Consider the following 19,781-nt stretch of genomic DNA (forward strand, 5'->3'; position numbering starts at 1 on the left):
TGTCCATCAATTGGGGAATGGCTGAATAAGTTGTGGTATATGAATATAATGGAATTCTATTGTGCTGTAAGAAATGATGAGCAGGCAGATTTCAGAGAAACCTGGAAGGACTTGCATGAACTGATGATGAGTGAGATGAGCAGAACCAGGAGAACATTGTACACAGTATCAACAACATTGTTTGTTGATCAACTGTGATAGACTTGACTCTTCTCAGCAATACAATAAGACAGTTCCAAAGGACTCATGATGGAAAAGACACTCCAAATCCAGAAAAAAAAAGAACTGTGGAATATGGATACAGATTGAACCATACTATTTCTTTTGTTTTGAGTGCTATTGTTTTTCTTTTTTGAGGTTTTTCCTTTTTGCTGTGATTCTTCTCTTATAATATGCTGAGTGAAGTGAGCAGAACCAGGAGAACATTGTACACAGTAACAGCAACATTGTGTGGTGATCAACTGTGATAGACGTGGCTCTTCTCAGAAATACAATGATCCAAGACAATTACAAAAGACTAATGATGGAAAATCCTACCCACATCCAAAGAAAGAACTAATGGAGTCTAAATACAGATCAAAGCATACTATTTTCACTTTCTTTGTTGTTGTTTTTGCTGATTTCCACCATCCTCTTCAGTAATTATTTTTCCCTCACTCCTTACAAAGCACTTTTATCGTGCAATACCTTGTACTCTAGTTGTCTCCCTATCAGAATGGGAATCTACTAAAGATAGGAACTGTGCCTTATCTAAAATTTGTATCTCCTTCAATTCTGAAACCATGGTCTGTGCATGGCAGATGCCTAATCAATGTTTATTGCATTAAACTAATAAGGCAATGAAAGTATTCTTCTGGTGTTCCATGTTAGCAGTGAAATAAAGTAAAAGTAAAAGCAGGTAGATATGGTCAGAGAAGCATCAGATCAATGTGACTCAAATATGTCAATTTTCTTTTAAAATCTCTTTGTTTTATTATACAAGTTGGATCAGATAAATTAAACTATCAGATCCACACCCCCAAATGTCTATAACTACCAAATTATTTTCCCTTTATGTAACAATAATTTTTATAAGAAGCTTTCAATGAATCTCTGCTAAAATCTAGCATTCTCCTCATCTACTGATCTAGTGTAGTCAAATAGCGCCATTATTTTGCTGATGTAGGGATTCGCTTCAAGAAGGCAGATTAAAAGAATCCATTCTTTGGGGTCAGATTTCCATGTCTTGTCTGTGTGAGCCTAGAATCCTTGGGTGATGACTTAGAGATCATATATAATAAATGGTGGGCCTATATCCTGACAAAATATTAGGACACCTCCTGTTTTCCAGAGCTAAGGCCCAGCGGACAGACTCTGCCCTGAGCACAGGACAAGACAACAATCCTTTGCAGTCACCCTCTGGATGATTTCACCCTCTGCAAAATCACAAAATTCACCAGGTGTTGTCTGAGCTGGACAAGCACAGGACAAACTCCCAAAGTCCTGCAATGAATCAAACTTGGCACATTCTTGCTGTTCCCCTTCATTGTCAGAGCTACTGCTCACTGTGCAGCCACTAGTATGAGTACTGAGTTCTCCCCACACTGCCTCAGGCCTCCCAGGCAAAGGAGGGCACATGTGTCCTTGCTTTTGCAGGCCGTTTTCCTCACTTTGAAAATAAAACTTCTATTGATTGCCCGACTCACCTATCTCTAGCCTGCTCTGCTCAGCTCTGGCCATTCACAGGTTAGAGGCCAGTTCCATTGGGTTGACAATACACATATTGTGCTAGGTATCCTACCTGCACTGAAGCATGGGGGAAAGGACGGTATAATGACCATTCTTTTTTTCATTCATTCCCAAAGTTCTTATCAAGCATTTACTATATGCCAGGGTGGGGAGGGTAGCTAGATGACATGGTGCGCCAGCCTGGAGTCTGGAAGGCTCATCTTCCTGAGTTCAAATCTAGCTGCGAGACCAACAACAACATATAAAAACAAAACAGTCCTTGTCCTCAGAAAACTTTTGGGGGGGAAGACAATGTGAATACAGATAAACAAATATTAAAAAGGGTATATGAAATCCGACCTCAGACACTTAACACTTACTAACTGTGTGACCCTGGGCAAGTCACTTAACCCCAATTGCCTCACCAAAAAAAAAAAAAAAAGATAAAGAAAAAGAAAAAGGGTATATGAGGGGGCAGCTAGGTGGCACAGTGAATAAAGCACTGGCCTTGGATTCAGGAGGACCTAAGTTCAAATGCAACCTCAGACACTTGACACTTAACAAGCTGTGTGAACCTGGGCAAGTCACTTAACCCTCATTGCCCTGCAAAAACAAACAAAAACGAAAAGGAATATTATTGTGCTATAAGAAATGACAAGCAGGATGATTTCAGAAAGGCCTTTTAAGACTTATAAGAACTAATGTATAGTGAAGTGAGCAGAACCAGAACATTGTACACAGTGACACAATATTGATGAAGAACTGTGAATGACTTAACTATTCTCAGCAATACAATGATCCAAGACAATCCCAAAGGACTAATGATGAAGCATACCATACACCTCCAAAGAAAGAAGTGATATTGATAGAACACAACTGAAACATGCTATTTTTCACTTTCTTATCTTTTATTGGAGTCTTCTTATACAAAATGACTAATATGGAAATGTTTTACATAATTGTACATGCAAAACCTATATCTGATTGCTCAACACCTCAGGGAGGGGGGAGGATAGGGAAGGAGGTAGGGATAGAATTTGGAAAACTCAAAACTTTAAATAAAAATGTTTATTAAAGGGGGCAGCTAGGTGGTGCAGTGGATAGAGCACCAACCCTGAATTCAGGAGGACCTGAGTTCAAATCCGGCCTCAGACACTTAACAATCACTAGCTGTGTGACCCTGGGCAAGTCACTTAACCCCAATTGCCCCGCCAAAAAAAAAAAAAAAAAAAGCCCATTGATACTAATGGCGACTGAAAACCACTGGGATTTCTTGAGCAGGGAGGTTAAGGGTGATATGGTCAGAATTGTCCTTTAGGAATAGCATTTTGCAACTTCATAGAGAATAGGCCAGAGGTGGAAAAGTCTGGAGCAAGAAGGCTATTCCAAGAGTCAAATAGAGAGATGAGGGAGAGGTGAAGGGAGAATCAACAAAACTTGGTAATTGCCTGGATGTGAAGATTGAAGAGGATGAGCCCAACTTTGTGAAAATGAGCATCTAGAAAGATAATGTGAGTGACAGCTAGGTGGCGCAGTGGATAGAGCACTGGCCCTGAATTCAGGAGGACCTGAGTTCAAATCCAGCCTCAGACACTTAACAATCACTAGCTGTGTGACCCTGGGCAAATCACTTAACCCCAATTGCCTCACCAAAAAAAAAAAAAAGGAAAGATAATGTGATACCCTCAATAGAAATTAGGAAACTAAGCAAAGGGAAAATAATAAGTTCTATTTTGGCCATGTTGAGCTTAAGATGCTTTCTAGAAATAGCTAGAATTATTCATTTGACAGTTGGTGATTCAGTACTGCAGCTCAGGAAAGAAAGCAGGGCTGGATCCATAAATTTGGTACTCATCTGCATACAAATGATAGCTGAACTCTTGGGTGAGCATACCCATAGAATTTAGGTTCATGGGTTCACTAGTATCCAGTAGACTAAAAGATTGTTGAAAGTTCTCATCCCATATGATATACAGCAAAATGGGAAGTGATAAAATGCCCAAATCAAGAACTTATGATAAATTTTTTGCATTTTGTTTTCAGTAGACCTGTTGTCTTAATGTGTGGAACTTGAATGGATTAGAGTTTACTGATTCCCTTAGGGATCACATATGACTGGTCCCATTGTTAAAGTGGAGGTCAGGGGTACCCCAGGGGTTCACCAAGGCTCTTGTTCCTTCAGCCTGGGTCAGAACCCTAAGAAAAAAATAGATTCTTTGAAGGAGGGGGCAAGCAATGAAGATGTATTTTTCCTTCTCTACCATGTACCTGCCAGAAGTAGTTTCCAGATTTGAGGAGTCAGAGCAATTTTCATTAATTCATTTATTTCATGAAATGCAGAGACTGAGCTAACACTTTAGTAGAAAGGTGCCTCTGAAAGAGGAGCCAGATTTTTGAGTTAAATGAGAGCCTAAGAGATAAACTGTGGCTATTTTCACATAAGTTCAGGATAAGTTCTGACCTTAATTAACACAGTACTCTATAACCACTACTGCTATGCCACAAAAAATTATTTTGCAGGACGCTCTTCCTATCTCTAATACACTTTTTGCTCATTCCTTTTGTCTGCAAGGTCTTTCCTCCCCTTCATTATCTGTTAAATTAGCTTTCACCCTTTAAAGCTCAGTATGGGCATAGGTTGAGAATCCTTTGCGCTAGTTCCATGATGATTAACAGTATGAAAGGTGAGCTGACTGGGTATAAAAGTTTAAGAATGGGATAATTTGGAAAGACTTTTTTTCAAATAGGCCTCTATCTCCACTAACTGAAATCCAACAGTACTATTTGTCCTTAACAACTTTTGTCACCTTAATATTAGTCTGTTTTCTGTATGAAGAGAAAGTCTAGGAGGCAGCTAGGTGGCACAGTGGATGAAGCATTGGCCCTGGATTCAGGAGGACCTGAGTTCAAATTCGGCCTCAGACACTTGATACTTACCAGCTGTGTGACCCTGGGCAAGTCACATTGTCCCACCAAAAAGAGAGAGAGAGAGAGAGAAAGTCTATACCTTATCTGTCAAGTTTGAATTACAAAGCCACAATATAGTAGTATTTCATTCTATATTATATACAATGACAAGTCAGAAACCAAATGTCAGTCAGTCCAAATTTAGGTGGCCACTTCGAGTTGCTTACTTGTTAGTTGACTTTGAATTATCCCATAACTGTAAATGTAAAGTCAACAATGGGTCATTAGAAAAACAACTTATTTTTAATTTATCACATATTTGTCTATGGTCCTTACATCAAAAACGCTGTGGTGATGGGAATCTTCTATTTCCTACCTACTGAAGGGAAACATAAAGTTATTAAGGGGCCCATTCTTCTTTCAGTGCATGTGCTTGACTGCTAGTGACAGTAACAGGAGTTACACATGCATATCTACCAGACAATAGAACACCATGAAGCCAAGGTACTTAATAAAAGAGACAAGAAGGTAGATGGACAACAAATAACCACACTTTACAAGATTCTATCTTTGCATTTCTAGTAACATTAATAGGAGCAATAATAGTAGGGGAACTTCAACAAAGTTCAATGTTTAGGTTTATTTACGTTTGGGCAATTTTTTATTGTTTACATTTTTTAATTTTCATATTTCATATTTCATCTTATTTGTGAAAATGGATTAGCAGGGTTGGTTATTCATATCACACATATAATTTAAGAAAGGTCTTTTCTATATGAGGAGAAAAATTTATGTACTACTCTTAAGTTTTATTAAAAGGAAAAAAATGAGTTTGTAACTCTCTTTTTGACTGTCCTTAAATAACAAAAATATCAGTGAATCAGAGGGATTTAAAATGCCCAGGCACAAATGCAAGTGTAGAAATGCTTTACTATTTAGAAATAAAGGACTTCCCTTTTTAATTTTACAATTATAGGGTCTAAAAAGTGTTCACTGTTCACTGGGTGTGTACATTTTCCCAATTGGTAGTCAACATAAATCTCTTTTTCTTTTTGTAATTCCTCAAACAGGATTGGAAAGGAAACTGTATGTTTGCCCGAGCTTTCTAGATAATAGTAAGGTAATGAATATAGGCTACTTTCACTCAATATATATTAAATCATGTCTCCCAAATGTATTCAACCATGTTATATTTTGTAGTGCTTCATTCACATCTGGTGAAGTGTGACTGAAAATAAAGCTAGGTTCCCTACCCCCCTCCAACCCATATGTATTTATATAAAGGATCTTAGTTCTTCGTTCTATTTGGGTTTGTAAACTCAGATAATCCAATTCATAATAAATACTCAGTCTCTATGGACATTTCCTTACTGCAATTCGTCTGTTAATGTGTCTCATAAAGACAATTGCTAAGGAAAATCAGCTCCTAGCCCTTATACTCACTGGCTGCAGACTCACATCCACTCACAGGAGAAATACATGACAGATCTATTGTTCTGTATTAGCAGGACATTGTCCCAGTATATGAACACATGCAAACTACTCAGGAAGGCTTTGAATATTTAAGGCAAGACACTAGTGGCTCATCCCAGTGGGAACCACAGAAAAGGGGAACCGGATTAAATTTAATGTCATTGTCACTTTTTTTTCCATTGCTGAGAATGATATAGGTAGCCATAGCTACGGCACTGTTCAGACAGCATGACCACAATATTCTCCCTCAGAGGTTGGCGTCAAGGACTGAATTATTGACTCAAAGAATGTGATTCATTCCTGGATGTGATTCTTACAGGATTAAAAGAGTCATCAGTGTATAAAATACATATACAGACTATAGGGGGAAAGGGAAAAAGAAAAAGAAAAAAGGAATTACTATAGCCTTTTGTAATTGTTCAACATATTTCAAAAAAGGCGAAACAGGAAATTCAAACATTCCACTGAGTATAAATTGAACCATGTATCACACTCTCTTTTTCTTAAAGTTTAATTTCAATTTCAAGAACCAAAGCATCATTTACTATGTTGCTGAATGGAATTATATAAGAAACTTTCTATATTCAAAATCTTAGAAAAAAAGAGGGCATGTTTTAAAAGTGAGTCATCCATTCAATCATCCTCATATAGGTAAGAAAAGACTTTTGGTTAAAAGTTATAATGGTTCACTTGACTCCAGCAATAACGAGTAAACAGTATAACTTTTTCAGTAGCTATAAAGATATTTTCTTTAATGAAATAAAAGCTTCAAATATATTCCATGATTTGGTTGTATATGAATCATTGAAATTTGTAAATAAATTTCTTTGCAGTGATATTCTAACTACATCACAAAAATATTAATTAGTCTTAGTATTTGACAATGACTTTTCAGATACCCCTATCATTTGATTAAAGAACATTCTTTTTTTTCCATAAAAGAAAATATTCTGTTACTTGGCTATATCTTCTTAAATTTCCCAGGTGACATATTCTATTTGTGAATTTCATAGCTGCCATCATGTAAGATTAAATTTATTTAAAAGATAGAAGACAAAGCAATATAAAATCAAATACTGGATGCTGGGCAAATAGTCTAAAGGGATACAAAGGGAGGTAATTAAATAAAATGAGAGACTTGAACTAAACTTTGACCTTCAGATTATCAGTTCAAAGCCAGTCTATGTGAGTAGGGACTGAAAGCCATCATCACTTAACTGTCCCTTGGTGGTGTTTGTAAAATGAATTGATGGTACTCTCAGTCTGATTAGTTGGAAATACAAGTCTACATCCCAACATCCACCAACATAATTGGTTCCCTCATTTGAAGTCTCAGGAGGCTGAATGGGCAATGGAATTTGAACTATCATCTCACCAAGGCCAGATGAAAGCCCCCTGATGAGGCTGCTTAGGGGAAGCTAATAATGCTACTATTGTGCCTTGGACCTATCATAGGGTTAAAGAGAGACCTTATCTCTACACTTAAACACCTTTAAAGCATCAAATTCCATTTACATAAATAGGGAAAACAAAACAACCTCTCACTTTCAAAAAGAAATATTTAAGCAAAAATAAATTATGACCTGGGTAAGTCACTTAACCCCAATTGCCTCACTTTAAAAAAAAAAATTATGGGTTTGGTCACTGCTTTTAAGTCTTATCTGCATTAATGGGAGGAGTATTCTTGATTTTAGAATAAAAAATAGATTTGTCTTCTAATTAAAACTTGGCTTCATAATTTTTAATAGGTATTTTTTGTTGAAACTTATTAAAAGTAATAGCCGTCTAAATGTGCCATCTTTCACAAAATTATATTCTGAGAGGGTTAGCATTCTTTTCAAAACAAACCCAATACTACATGTTAATGATTTCAACCAAATGCCTATCTTATAGGCTCATGGGCTGCTTACCATGCTTTGGAGATGCAACTTTGCCCCCTGGAATACCAAGGGACATTTTCTTCAGTGAAATGCTACACAATGTGCCTTCAACAATAAGCTAACAATGCCTTTCCTGAGGCTTGTGGTGTGGTCACGGTGGTGATCTTGTCTTTTCTTCTTAATGTGCTCCCATACCAGAGACACTACAATGGTCATTCACAAAAACTACAGTACGGAGAAGTTTCAAGATGCTTCTTCTGCTATGTTCTTTCTTCCATCTGCAGCTGGGTTTACAGCTGGTGCTTTTTGCTTACCTGAATGGGCTTTGGATACCACACTGCAGCATCCCGCTTGCTTAGTTCCATTAGAATATTTTAACATCATTTGACTTTTGAGCTAGCTTTAATTGGACAAATATTTTTTAAAAACAAAGTTTTTGTTACTGTCTAAATCTGGCTCAATGTAATGGATTCACTTCTGTTTCTTTATCAGTCTCTGCCATTCATTGAGCACTAACATTTCTATGTAAGTTCAACATAACTGATATCATCTGATTGAGCCAAAGTTTTTGTACTGTGTATATCAATATGCAGTTACATAAATTCATTTTGCAGATAATTTCTAGTATAAGACCCTTTTTATTTTAAAATTACCTTGTGATATAAAAGTTGGTCAAAATTGGACTGATTAGCTACATGGAATTTCTTATATTTACAAAACTATAAAAACAAATTGCATCACAAAAAGATTAGGTAATTTCGGATTCCACAGAAAAATGACAGACCTAGAACTAAAGTTCTCCTCACTCATACTGCTCTACTCCATCTTCTCCCAGAAGTAAAACAGAACTAGTTCACTTAAGGCCAGATTCCAACAATCACTAAACATTTACCCAGCATGGAGAGAGATGTAAAGACAAAAATGGCTTCTACCCACATTCTAACCTAGGAAACATGACATTTACAAAACAGATAAAAGGTGGCCTTGGGAAGGAAGTTCTGAGAAGCTGCAGGGACTGGGAAAGGCCTAATGCAGAAAGTGGTACTTAAGTCAAGGAAATCCCAGCATTCCCAGAAGTAGAAGGGAGGAGTGAGAGTATCCCAGGCAATGGGGGACATCCAGCGCTAAAACCCAGCAGGAGATGGGAGTGTCATGGGTGAGGAAGAGCAAGAAGACCAGTATGGTACTACTATAGACAACATTGAAGGGAATATTTTGTGATAATACTGGAGAAGTGGTATCAAGTCAGTTTAAAGCACTTTAAGGACCAAAGAGAGAAGCTTATTGAGGAGTGACATGGTCACGCCTTTACTTTTGCAATGTCACTTGGGTGACCGTGGTGGATGAATTGGAGTTGAGAGGTAGGGAGACCACTTAGGCTACTGCACTATAATCAGTCCAAGGGATAAGTGAGTGGTGGTGAGAGCTTGAACTATGCTAGGGACTATGTAAATAAAGGTAGACACAACAAGATTTTGTAACATACATACACATACATACACACACATACATATATATATACACACACATACATATATATATATATATATATACACACACATATATACACACACATATGTAAATTGATAGTGAGGACTTGAGGATGACATTGAAGCTGAGAACCTGAGCCAGTGAAAGCATGTCGGTAATCTTGATGATAATAGGGAAACTTAGAAAAGGAATGGGTCTCGAGGGAAGACAATGAATTCTGTTTGGATATATTGGGTTCAAAATATCTATGGGACATCCTGTTCAAAAATATACCTTCAGGGGCAGCTAGGTGGCACAGTGAATAAGGCACCAGCCCTGGATTCAGGAGGACCTGAGTTCAAATGTGGCCTCAGACACTTGACACTTACTAGCTGTGTGACCCTAGGCAAGTCACTTAACCCCAATTGCCTCACCAAAAAAATATACCTTCAGGTATGTAAAGAGACCTTCATATATTTCAATTAGTTTTTGATTTACATGTTCTATAATAGCTAATATTTATTTACTTTATGGTTTGCAAAGCATTTTCCTCTGTCATCTTATTTGATCCTTACAACAACCCTAGGTGATATTATCCCCATTTTTCAGATGAAGAAACTGAGACTGGGAGACCTTAAGTGATTTCTCCTGTGTCATAGGCCTAGTAAGTATCTCAAGCAGGATTTGAATTCATCTTCCTGACTTTTTTTTTTTTTTGCACAGGGCAATGAGGGTTAAGTGACTTGCCCAGGGTCACACAGCTAGTAAGTGTCAAGTGTCTGATACCGGATTTGAACTCAGGTCCTCCTAAGTCCAGGGTTGGTGCTTTATCCACTGCGCCACCTAGATTCCCCCATCTTCCTGACTCAAGTCCAATACTCCATTCACTGTATGACCTAACTACCTCCATTATGCATTTAATATTCATAATCTGAGTATAGAATATTTCCAGGCAATTTTCAAAATAATAACACATCATTCAGTTTCTCAGTGGTCCAAGAAAGTCTCTTAAACTAAAAATGGCAGAGAAAAAGTGCCAATTTTCATTGGTAGGGGGATCTTTCTCACTGGGGAGTTTCCCATAGCAGTGAAATCATCCTTATGTAAAAAGAGTTCTCTGAAACAGTTAATTAAAGGTCTAGTCCCTATCCTTATCCTTATCCCTATCTAAATTAAATACAAGGTAACTTTGGAGAGGAAAGCATGGAGGAGGATTGGGGGAAGGGGAGTGGAACCAGAAAAGACTTCCCACTCCAGGTGGCATTTGATCCAAGGATTCTAGGAGGCAAAGGTGAGGAGGAAGGATTCTAGGTATGGGGGACAGCTAATGCAAAAACACAGAAATGGGAAATGTGGCAGCATATGTGAGTTATAAGCAAATAGGTCAGTATTTCTGGACAATAAAGAACACAAAGGAGAGGAATATGGGAATATATTGGAAAGAGATGAAGGCTTCAGGTTGTGAAGTGCTTTAAATGCCAACCTGAAGGTAACAAAGAGCCGCTGGAGTTTACGGAGTAGGAGGATGACATAATGAGACCTGAACTTCAGGGAAATAACTTTAGTAGCTGGGTAGAGGGTGATGTGGAGTGGGAAGAGACTTAAAACAAGAAGACCAATTAGGAGGTTATTGTAAGAATCCAGGAGGGGGGGGGGAGTGCAGCTAGGTGGTGCAGTGGATAGAGCACCGACCCTGAATTCAGGAGTACCTGAGTTCAAATCCAGCCTCAGACACTTGACACTTACTAGCTGTGTGACCCTGGGCAAGTCACTTAACCCCCATTGCCTGGAAAAAAAAAAAAAAGAAGAAGAATCCAGGACAGAAGTGGTGAGGACTTGAACTAGGATAGTGGTTATGTGAAAGAAGAAGAGGGGACATATATTAGAAATGCTAGGAAGGTAGAAATGACAAGAATCAGCAACTGATTGGATATATGGAATGAGTGAGAGTGAGGAATTGAAAATGACCCCAAGTTGCTAACTTGGGTTACTGAAAGGAGGATGAAAAATAAGGAGTTCTGTTTTGTTTTGTTTTGTTTTTTGCTGGGCAAGTGACTTGTCTAGGGTCACACAGCTGGTAAGTGTCAAGTGTCTGAGGCTGGATTTGAACTCAGGTCCTCCTGAATCCAAGACCAGTGCCTTTATCCACTGCGCCACCTAGCTGCCCCCAGGAGTTCTATTTTGACCATGGACTTAAAGTCTAGCATTAATGTTATCCTTTTCGGGTTTTATTTTTTGTTATTAGCTCTTTTTCCCTAACCTATTTCCTCTTGGTGGCATAAATGATCTACACCAGAATGTTCAGCAGAGAAAGGTTCCCTCCCCACTTTTAAAGTTTTTATCCAAGTTTTAAAATGCAATAAAGATTGGATTGCCAAATATTATCTATTTAAAATATTAATATTCTTGAATTCATATCAGTCATACAGAGTTGAACTCTTCATGTGTAGAGTTCAGTAAGTCTTTCCCTTTAAGATAGTGTCATCAGGAGATGGCCTCAAAGTTAGGAAGACCTGGGTTCAAGCCCTGCCTCTGGCATATACTGGCTGTGTGATCCAGGTCAAATCATTTAGCCTCACAATTCTCCAGGCAACTTTTTAAAATTTTTTTATTTTTAAGTAATAAACATTTTTATTTAGTTTTGGGTTCCATTTTTTATCCCTCTTTCCCTCCCTCCCCTCACCCCTCCCTGAGACAGTAAACAAATATCGGTTATGCATGTACAATTATGTAAGGCATTACCATATTATTCATTTTATATAAGAAAACTTGAAAAAAATGAAAGAGTGAAAAAATAGCATTCCTCAGTCTGTATTCCACCAACATCAGTTCTTTCTTTGGAAGTGGATATTGTGTTTGATCACTAGTCCTTTGGGATTGTCTTGGATCATTGTATTGTTGAGAATAGTTAAGTCATTCACAGTTCTTCATCAAACAATATTGCTGTCACTGTGTATAATGTTCTCTTGGTTCTGCTCACTTCGCTATACATCATCAGTTCATACAAGTCTTTACAGGCCTTTCTGAAATTGTCTTGTTTGTCATTTCTTAGAGCACAATAATATTCCATCAAAATCATATGCCACAGTTTATTTAGCCATTCCCCAGTTGATAGACATTCCTTTGATTTCCAATTCTTAGCCACCGCAAAAAGAGCTGTTGTAAATATTTTTGTACAAATAGGTCTTTTTCTATTTGGGGGGATATCTTTGGGATATAAACCTAGAAGTGGTATTACTGGATCTAAGGGTATGCACAATCTGTAGCCTTTGGGGCATAGTTCCAAATTGCTCTCCAGAATGGTTGGATTCCAGGCAACTTTCTAAGGCTTGGTATTGTTCTGAATAAGGTATGGTCTCTCAAAGTTATATACTGGTAATAGGCTTTATACCATCAAGTCTCAATGATATCAAATTGCCTTCTAGAATTAGAACCTCTACTTTAACTTTCTTGTTGTCTAAATTTGGAACAATAAAGGCCATTGGTTTTATTATTGGCTCATTTCTTGGATTTTGTCTCCTTCTGGGTGTCTGAACTTCTTCATTTCCTCTTTCATTGTAACCATGCCCTATGTATCTAACAGCATATATAAGCAGTTTTTTTCCCTTATTCGTCCTTTTGATTTTAAAATCCTTTTGATTAGATTTAGAAGACACCCCCAAAATAAATTCTTAATAGCCTCTATTAGGTTCACTCCATCCCTGGACTGTAACTTCTATATTTTAAGCCATAGTTCAGAAATGAAAATCCCTTTTTCAGACACTATCTTCCTTGCCAATTGTTCACTTCCTAACTATCAAATGAGTTTTTCTCTTCTATTTCTCTTACATTAAATGATTAGCAGTGAGGAAAATACAATGCATGTCAGGGCAGCTAGGTAGCCCAGTGGATAAAGCACCAGCCCTGGATTTAGGAGTACCTGAGTTTAAATCTGGCCTCAGACACTTGACACTTACTAGCTGTGGGACCCTGGGAAAGTCACTTAACCCCCATTGCCCTGGGAAAAAAAAATACAATGTATGTCCCTATAGCTTTCCATTTTTTGCTCAAGATTTTGAAGTCTTTGCTAATACTTTCTCGGGTTTTTTGGTCAGTATAATATTGCCCACTTGAATCACTAGAATTGGGTAGTAGTCATCTGTCATGAAAAATCTTGGGAAATGCTCTGTTATTCAGTCAATAGACATTTATTAGGTGCCTACTACATGTGAGACGTGTGTTGTTGTGGTTGTTATTTGTCCTTCATTCTTGAAGAGAATCATGACATCGAGAGGTAGTGTCATGACTTACAGTGCATTGGATTTAAGTGAGGCAGGGCTGTGTAAAGTCACCAGCCTCACTCTCTTAAGTTCAGTGGCAAGATATACATAAGGATAATTGGAGACAGCCCTGGATGTTTGAAACAATCGTAGTTAATTGACTTGTTCAGAATCACACTGTTAAGTGTCAAGAGTCTGAGGTCAGATTTGAACTCAGGTCCTCCTGACTCCAGGGTCAGTGCTGTATCCATTGACCCACTTAGCTGCCCCTAGTAAATACTGGGGATATAAATAACAAAAATACAGTCTCTTCCCTTAAGAAGCTTATAATCTAATGAGGGAAGACAATCCACAAAAAGAAGTTGGAAAATGGAGGTGGGAGGAAGAAGGTGCATCAGAGGCATGCATGGTGGAATCCAGTCTAAACAGTTCAGTTGGTTGGAAATGAAGAGTTGGCTAGGCTGGAAGACCCCCTTAAATGGAGGCTTTGAGATGAGTTCTTTGCCCTCCAGAAGACAAGAAATCTCTTGTTTTTTATCAAACTGACAAAAAACTGCCTCAGTATCCCTAAGTAGGGAATCATCGCTCTTCTCTTTTCTTCTCTGATTCTTACTGTACAATCCTCCTTCAGCTGATTCTCAATTTTACCTAAATTTCTCCTCCCTTCAAAGTTAATGTCAAAAATCACCTTCACCTTAATTCAACCCAAGTGCCTTGTCTCCTCTCCTTTCCTTCTGTAACCTCTCACACACAACCTAGAAATAGAATCTGGATCAGATTACTTCCCTCTAACTTTTCATTAATTCCTCAAAAAAAAAAAAATGTGCCCTCCCCAAATGCCATCTCTGCCTTTCACAGATCTAAATCCTGGCAATTCACCTGCACAAATTTTCTTATTATTATTTAACTCAAATCCTTTCCTTTTCTCTCGCTTCTCTATACTATACTATAGAGAGTAGAATACTAAGTTATTATAGTAAGATTGTCTGATGGGAGTGAGAGCCTAGTTGCCCCAAAGTCTTCTCTCAAAGAAGCCAAAAAAAAAAGCAGTTCACGGATTTAGCTTGACATTTAAAGCCCTCCACATCTGGCTCCAAGCTACCTTTCTGGTACTACTTCCCTTCATGCCCTCTACAACCCTACTCTACTGGACTATTTATTATCTGACCCCCGGTTGCTTCCTGCACCTTTTTTGACTTAGTGTGCCTGGCATGTATTGCCAATTTCTACCTGCTGACTTTTTCTCTTCCTTTGAGGTCTGACTATGAATTTTTCCTTGATAGTCCTAGTTTAAAGTAATCTACACTATCATCAAATTTTCTTATAGCTTTTTGGCTTTATCAATCATTCAAAAAACATTTATTAAGTGCCTACTGTGTGCTAAGTTCTGGGAATACAAAAAGAAGCAAAAGATAGTCTAATGGATGAGACAACATGGAAACTAAGAGATCATTGGTAACTTTGGAGAAGGCTGTTTTGAGAGAATGATAATATCAGAAGCTAGATTATAAGGAGTAAAAAGAGAGTGAGAGAAGATAAAGTAGAGGCACCTATTCAGATGGCCTTTTGAAGAAGTTTAGATACAAAAAGCAGAAGAGATATGGGGAGATATATATTATTAGATATCTCTTATGTATGTATACATACATAATTATATATGTATATATTATGTATATGTATACATTATACACATAAGAAATCTATAATTGGAGGAGATGGAAAGATCAGGTAAGGGTGTTTTTTTTCAGGATAGGGGAGACATGGGCATGTTTTAGGCAGTAGAAAATGGGCCAATAGAGAGAGAGATTGAAAATAAGTCAAAGAGTGGAATGACAAAAGGGGAAATCTGCTGGAGGAGACAGAATGAAATGGGGTCACTTGAATAAGTAGATGAGTTAGCCTGGGTAAGGAATAAGGCCACCACATCATGTGAGACAAGGTTGAAGGAGAAGAAAATGGCAGAAGGCACTAGAGTGAGAAAAGTTGAGGAAGAGGGAAGAAGGAGTTCATGCAAATGGCTTGAATTTTTTTTAATAAAATATGAGGCAAGGTGCAGCTAGGTGGTGAAGTGGATAAAGCACTGGCCCTGGATTCAGGAGGATCTGAGTCCAAATCCGACCTCAGACACTTGACACTAGCTGTGTGACCTTGGGCAAGTCATTTAACCCTCATTGCCCCATGCAAAAAATAAAATAAAATAAAATATGAGGAAAGTTTTTCAGCTGAGAGAGTGGAGGGAGGGAGAGCCATGGAAAGTTTGAGAAGGGATGAAAACATTTCAAAGAACTACTATAGAGAGTAGAATACTAAGTCAATATAGTAAGATTGTCTGATGGGAGTGAGAGCCTAGTTGAAGTTACATAACATAAATTTGTAGTGGACCCCATCAGAACAATTGTGTGATTTCCTCCACCTTCATTCAGGAGCATATGTATAGGCATAAAAGAAACAAATGGTGGGAATTATCCAAGGCTGAAGCTTTTGTACTAGGGATTCAAGAAAGCAGGACAGTATAGAGTTGAATTGGTTCACCAAGAAATCAAGATAGGGAGAAGAGAGTGGTTCGTGCAGGGGCAATAGAGAAAATTAAGGAGTCAAGAGATTGTGGAGCAGATGAAGAGTAGGGCTATATAAGGGAAGGCAGAGAGAAAAGTGAAAATCCAATAGATTATGGTTGGATAAGGGGATTTCAGAATTCTTAAACACGGAGGTGGTACATTTGTAGGTGATGTTAAGATCAAAGGTATGATTATCTTTGTGTGTGGCTTAGGTGGAACAGAAGATTAGATCATGGGAGTTGAATAGGTTGAGGAACTGATGGGTATGGGTATTTGAGAGAGAATCAATATGTATGTTGAAGTCTCCTAGAATGAAGGGAGGAATTACAAAGGAGAGAAAAATGAGTAAGGAAGAGGAATAGCCTAGGGATCCATAGCCAACAGCTGCCAGGATTTTTATTGAGTGGTTGATGTGAATAGCATGAACCTCACATAGTCCCCTACCTTGTAGTTATCTATGCATGTATCTGGTCTCCATCAGTAGATTGCAAACTACTTATCATTTTCTTCTATAACAACAGGAGAAAATTGTAAATGTTGAGCTGAATAGAGTCACTACTCCCGCCTACCTAATGGTTAGTAGAACAAAAATATGTTCAGGTGTTTCAGTTAACCTCAGACCTACCAAAACTCTCAGAACAATTATATATGACAAGGATACAGCAACACTTAACTTCTCTGAATTGCCCTTCCTCAACTCCATCTGGAAATGTGTCTGGTCTAGGAAGTCTTCAGGATATAATGATTCCCATGGTCTTGGGCACCCACCACGCCTGAAATGCACCAACTTACACGTGGCTGGGACCCCTTCCCTCCACACCCCCAACAAGAAGGTGCATCAGGGAAGCTGGAGACAATCAGCTTGCATGAGGGGAGGAAGCGTTGTTAGGAAGGAGAAGCTCAGTCAGGAAAACCACTTGTGTTATCACACAAGGACAGAAATAGATATGACACTGGGTAGAATGGGAACGAGTGAAAGTCAGACAAATTGAGACAATTTTATAAGAAAGTTTGAGGAAGAAGAGATTGCTTCCAACTGGAGAAATAGGAAACGATGTCCTCAAGGAAATGGTGGCACCTGAGGTAGGCCTTGGTGAGGAAAAGAAGAGAGTGTGTATGGGAAAAGTCAGATTTCAAGGAGATAATAATTTGTTTTTAATCTGGAAAAATACAGGCATGTCAAACCTTATTCTTGGGGGGGGGGCAATTGGAGTTAAGTGACTTGCCCAGGGTCACACAGCTAGTGTCAAGTGTCTGAGGCCAGGTTTGAACTCAGGTCCTCCTAAATCCAGGGCCAGTGCTCTATCTACTGTGCCACCTAGCTACCCCTAAACCTCATTCTTTTATTATAATCCCATGCCAACAATGTAGTTTTCTAAGGTCACATGCGTTTTCATGTCTGTCATCTCACTTCAAACTTAAAGCAATGCCAGAAAGCTAGTACTAAGAGGACAATTATCTCTTTTGATAAGAGGAAATAGATTCTGAAAAGTAAATGACTTGCCCAAGGTCTTAGAGCTAGGAAATAAAAAATCATGATTTGAACCCATGACACAAATGTAACTCTTAAGGTTGTTTTCACCACAGATTATTTTGCAACTCTAGGGCTACTTGGGTAATATGCTTTGTGTCATCTAAGTTAAGATTGTGATTCAAATTTATTGCAGAAATTTAGTGGAGAGAAATTTTACCAATAAGACAACAAAATTATTAACTTCCAAAAGAGATACAGATTATGACTAACTAATGACAACAGGCCAAAAAGTCAAACCAATTTTTAAAAACACACTTAAAGTATGTTAGCACGCCCTGAGTATGAATATCTTAACACAATGTGTTTCATCATGTTTATATTGTAGAAAGGATTAATATGGTAACATTTTATGTAATTACACATGTATGACCTACCTGCCTCAGGGAGGGAGTAGGGGAGGGAGAGAAAAAGGAATAGAATTTGGAACTCAAAACTTTAAATAAAAACGTTTATTATTAGGGGGCAGCTAGGTGGTACAGTAGATAAAGCACCGGCTGTGGATTCAGGAGGACCTGAGTTCAAATCCAGCCTCAGACACTTGACACTAGCTGTGTGACCCTGGGCAAGTCACCTAACCCTCATTGCCCTGCAAATATATATATATATATATATATATATATATATATATATATATATATATATATATATATGTTTATTATTTAAAATATATTGTAATTGAATATAATGGCAAAATGTATGGTACCTACCTTGCTGGGCTAATATGAAGAAAATTCTTTGTCAAGTTTAAGGTACTTTATTTAGGTTATAATGAACAGGATACTATCAGAAAAACCTGGAAAGACCTACATGAACTGAAGCAGAGTGAAATGTACTGTATACAAAATAACAGCAATAGTATAAGATGATCTGCTGGGAAGCATGTGGTTGTTTTCAGCAAGGCAATGATCCAATATAACCCTGAAGGACTTATGAAAATGGCAACCCATCTACAGAGAAAGAAGTGATAGTATCTGAAAATAGATGGAAACACATTTTATTTATTTATTTATTTTATTGAGGCAATTGGGATTGGGTGACTTGCCCAGGATCACACAGCTGGTGAGTGTTGAGTGTCTGAGGCCAGATTTGAGCTCGGGTGCTCCTGATTCCAGGGCCAGTGCTCTGTCCACTGCACCACCTAGCTGTCCCTGGAAACACATTTTTTAAAAAATTTTTTTTTCTCTTTGACCATTCCTCAATCTGAAGTTTTGGGGGTTTTTTTGACTGTTTTCTCTCACAACCTAGCTAATGTGGGAATGTTTTCCATGACTACTCATGTATAACTTATTTTGAAATGCTTGAGTTCTAGTGGGTGGGGGGTGAGAATGGAGGAGGAAGAGAAGTTGGAACACAATTTTTTTTTAAATGAAAAAACCATTTATTGAACTCCTATTCCTAAATTGCAAGCGGTATGTTCAGCACTGGGGGATAACAACTAGAGAAAGACAGTCTGTGGTCAAAAGTTAACACTTTTGGGGGAAGGACCACATATTAAGTGTTCAGCTACTGGGTAAACGAAAAGACTTATAAATGTTCTAAGTCCTAAAGGTCAAAAGAATGCACCAGAGGGGCATTTTGCATGGTCCAGACAGGCATGTTAGATGGTCAGTAGGTCAGATGGATAGTGGGAAACTGTAGGGCAAGTCAAGTGGTAAATACAGGAAGTCCTTAGAAAGCAGTGTCAGTGCAGATAGCCAGGTTTATCTCACAGTCCATCTTACCTGAAGGAAAAGTTGGTGACTTCCATTAACTCAAGTCATGTGAGCAGTCAAGTAGTCTGGATTGGTTCCTAGGTGGTCTGGGGCAAGAGTTAAACAAGTCAAAATTCAGTTGGATCTGATAGATAAGGATATCTGCCTTTTTCTTATTTTTTAGTACATATGAACAATTTCTACAGTTATTTATAGTATGATTTCTTTTGTTTGTATTATTTAAAAATAGCACATTGAAAAACTGAGAAAGCATATTAAGGAAAAAAATGGCCAAATAGAGC

This window comes from Dromiciops gliroides, chromosome 6, assembly GCF_019393635.1.
Source record: "Dromiciops gliroides isolate mDroGli1 chromosome 6, mDroGli1.pri, whole genome shotgun sequence".
Classification (NCBI taxonomy): domain Eukaryota; kingdom Metazoa; phylum Chordata; class Mammalia; order Microbiotheria; family Microbiotheriidae; genus Dromiciops; species Dromiciops gliroides.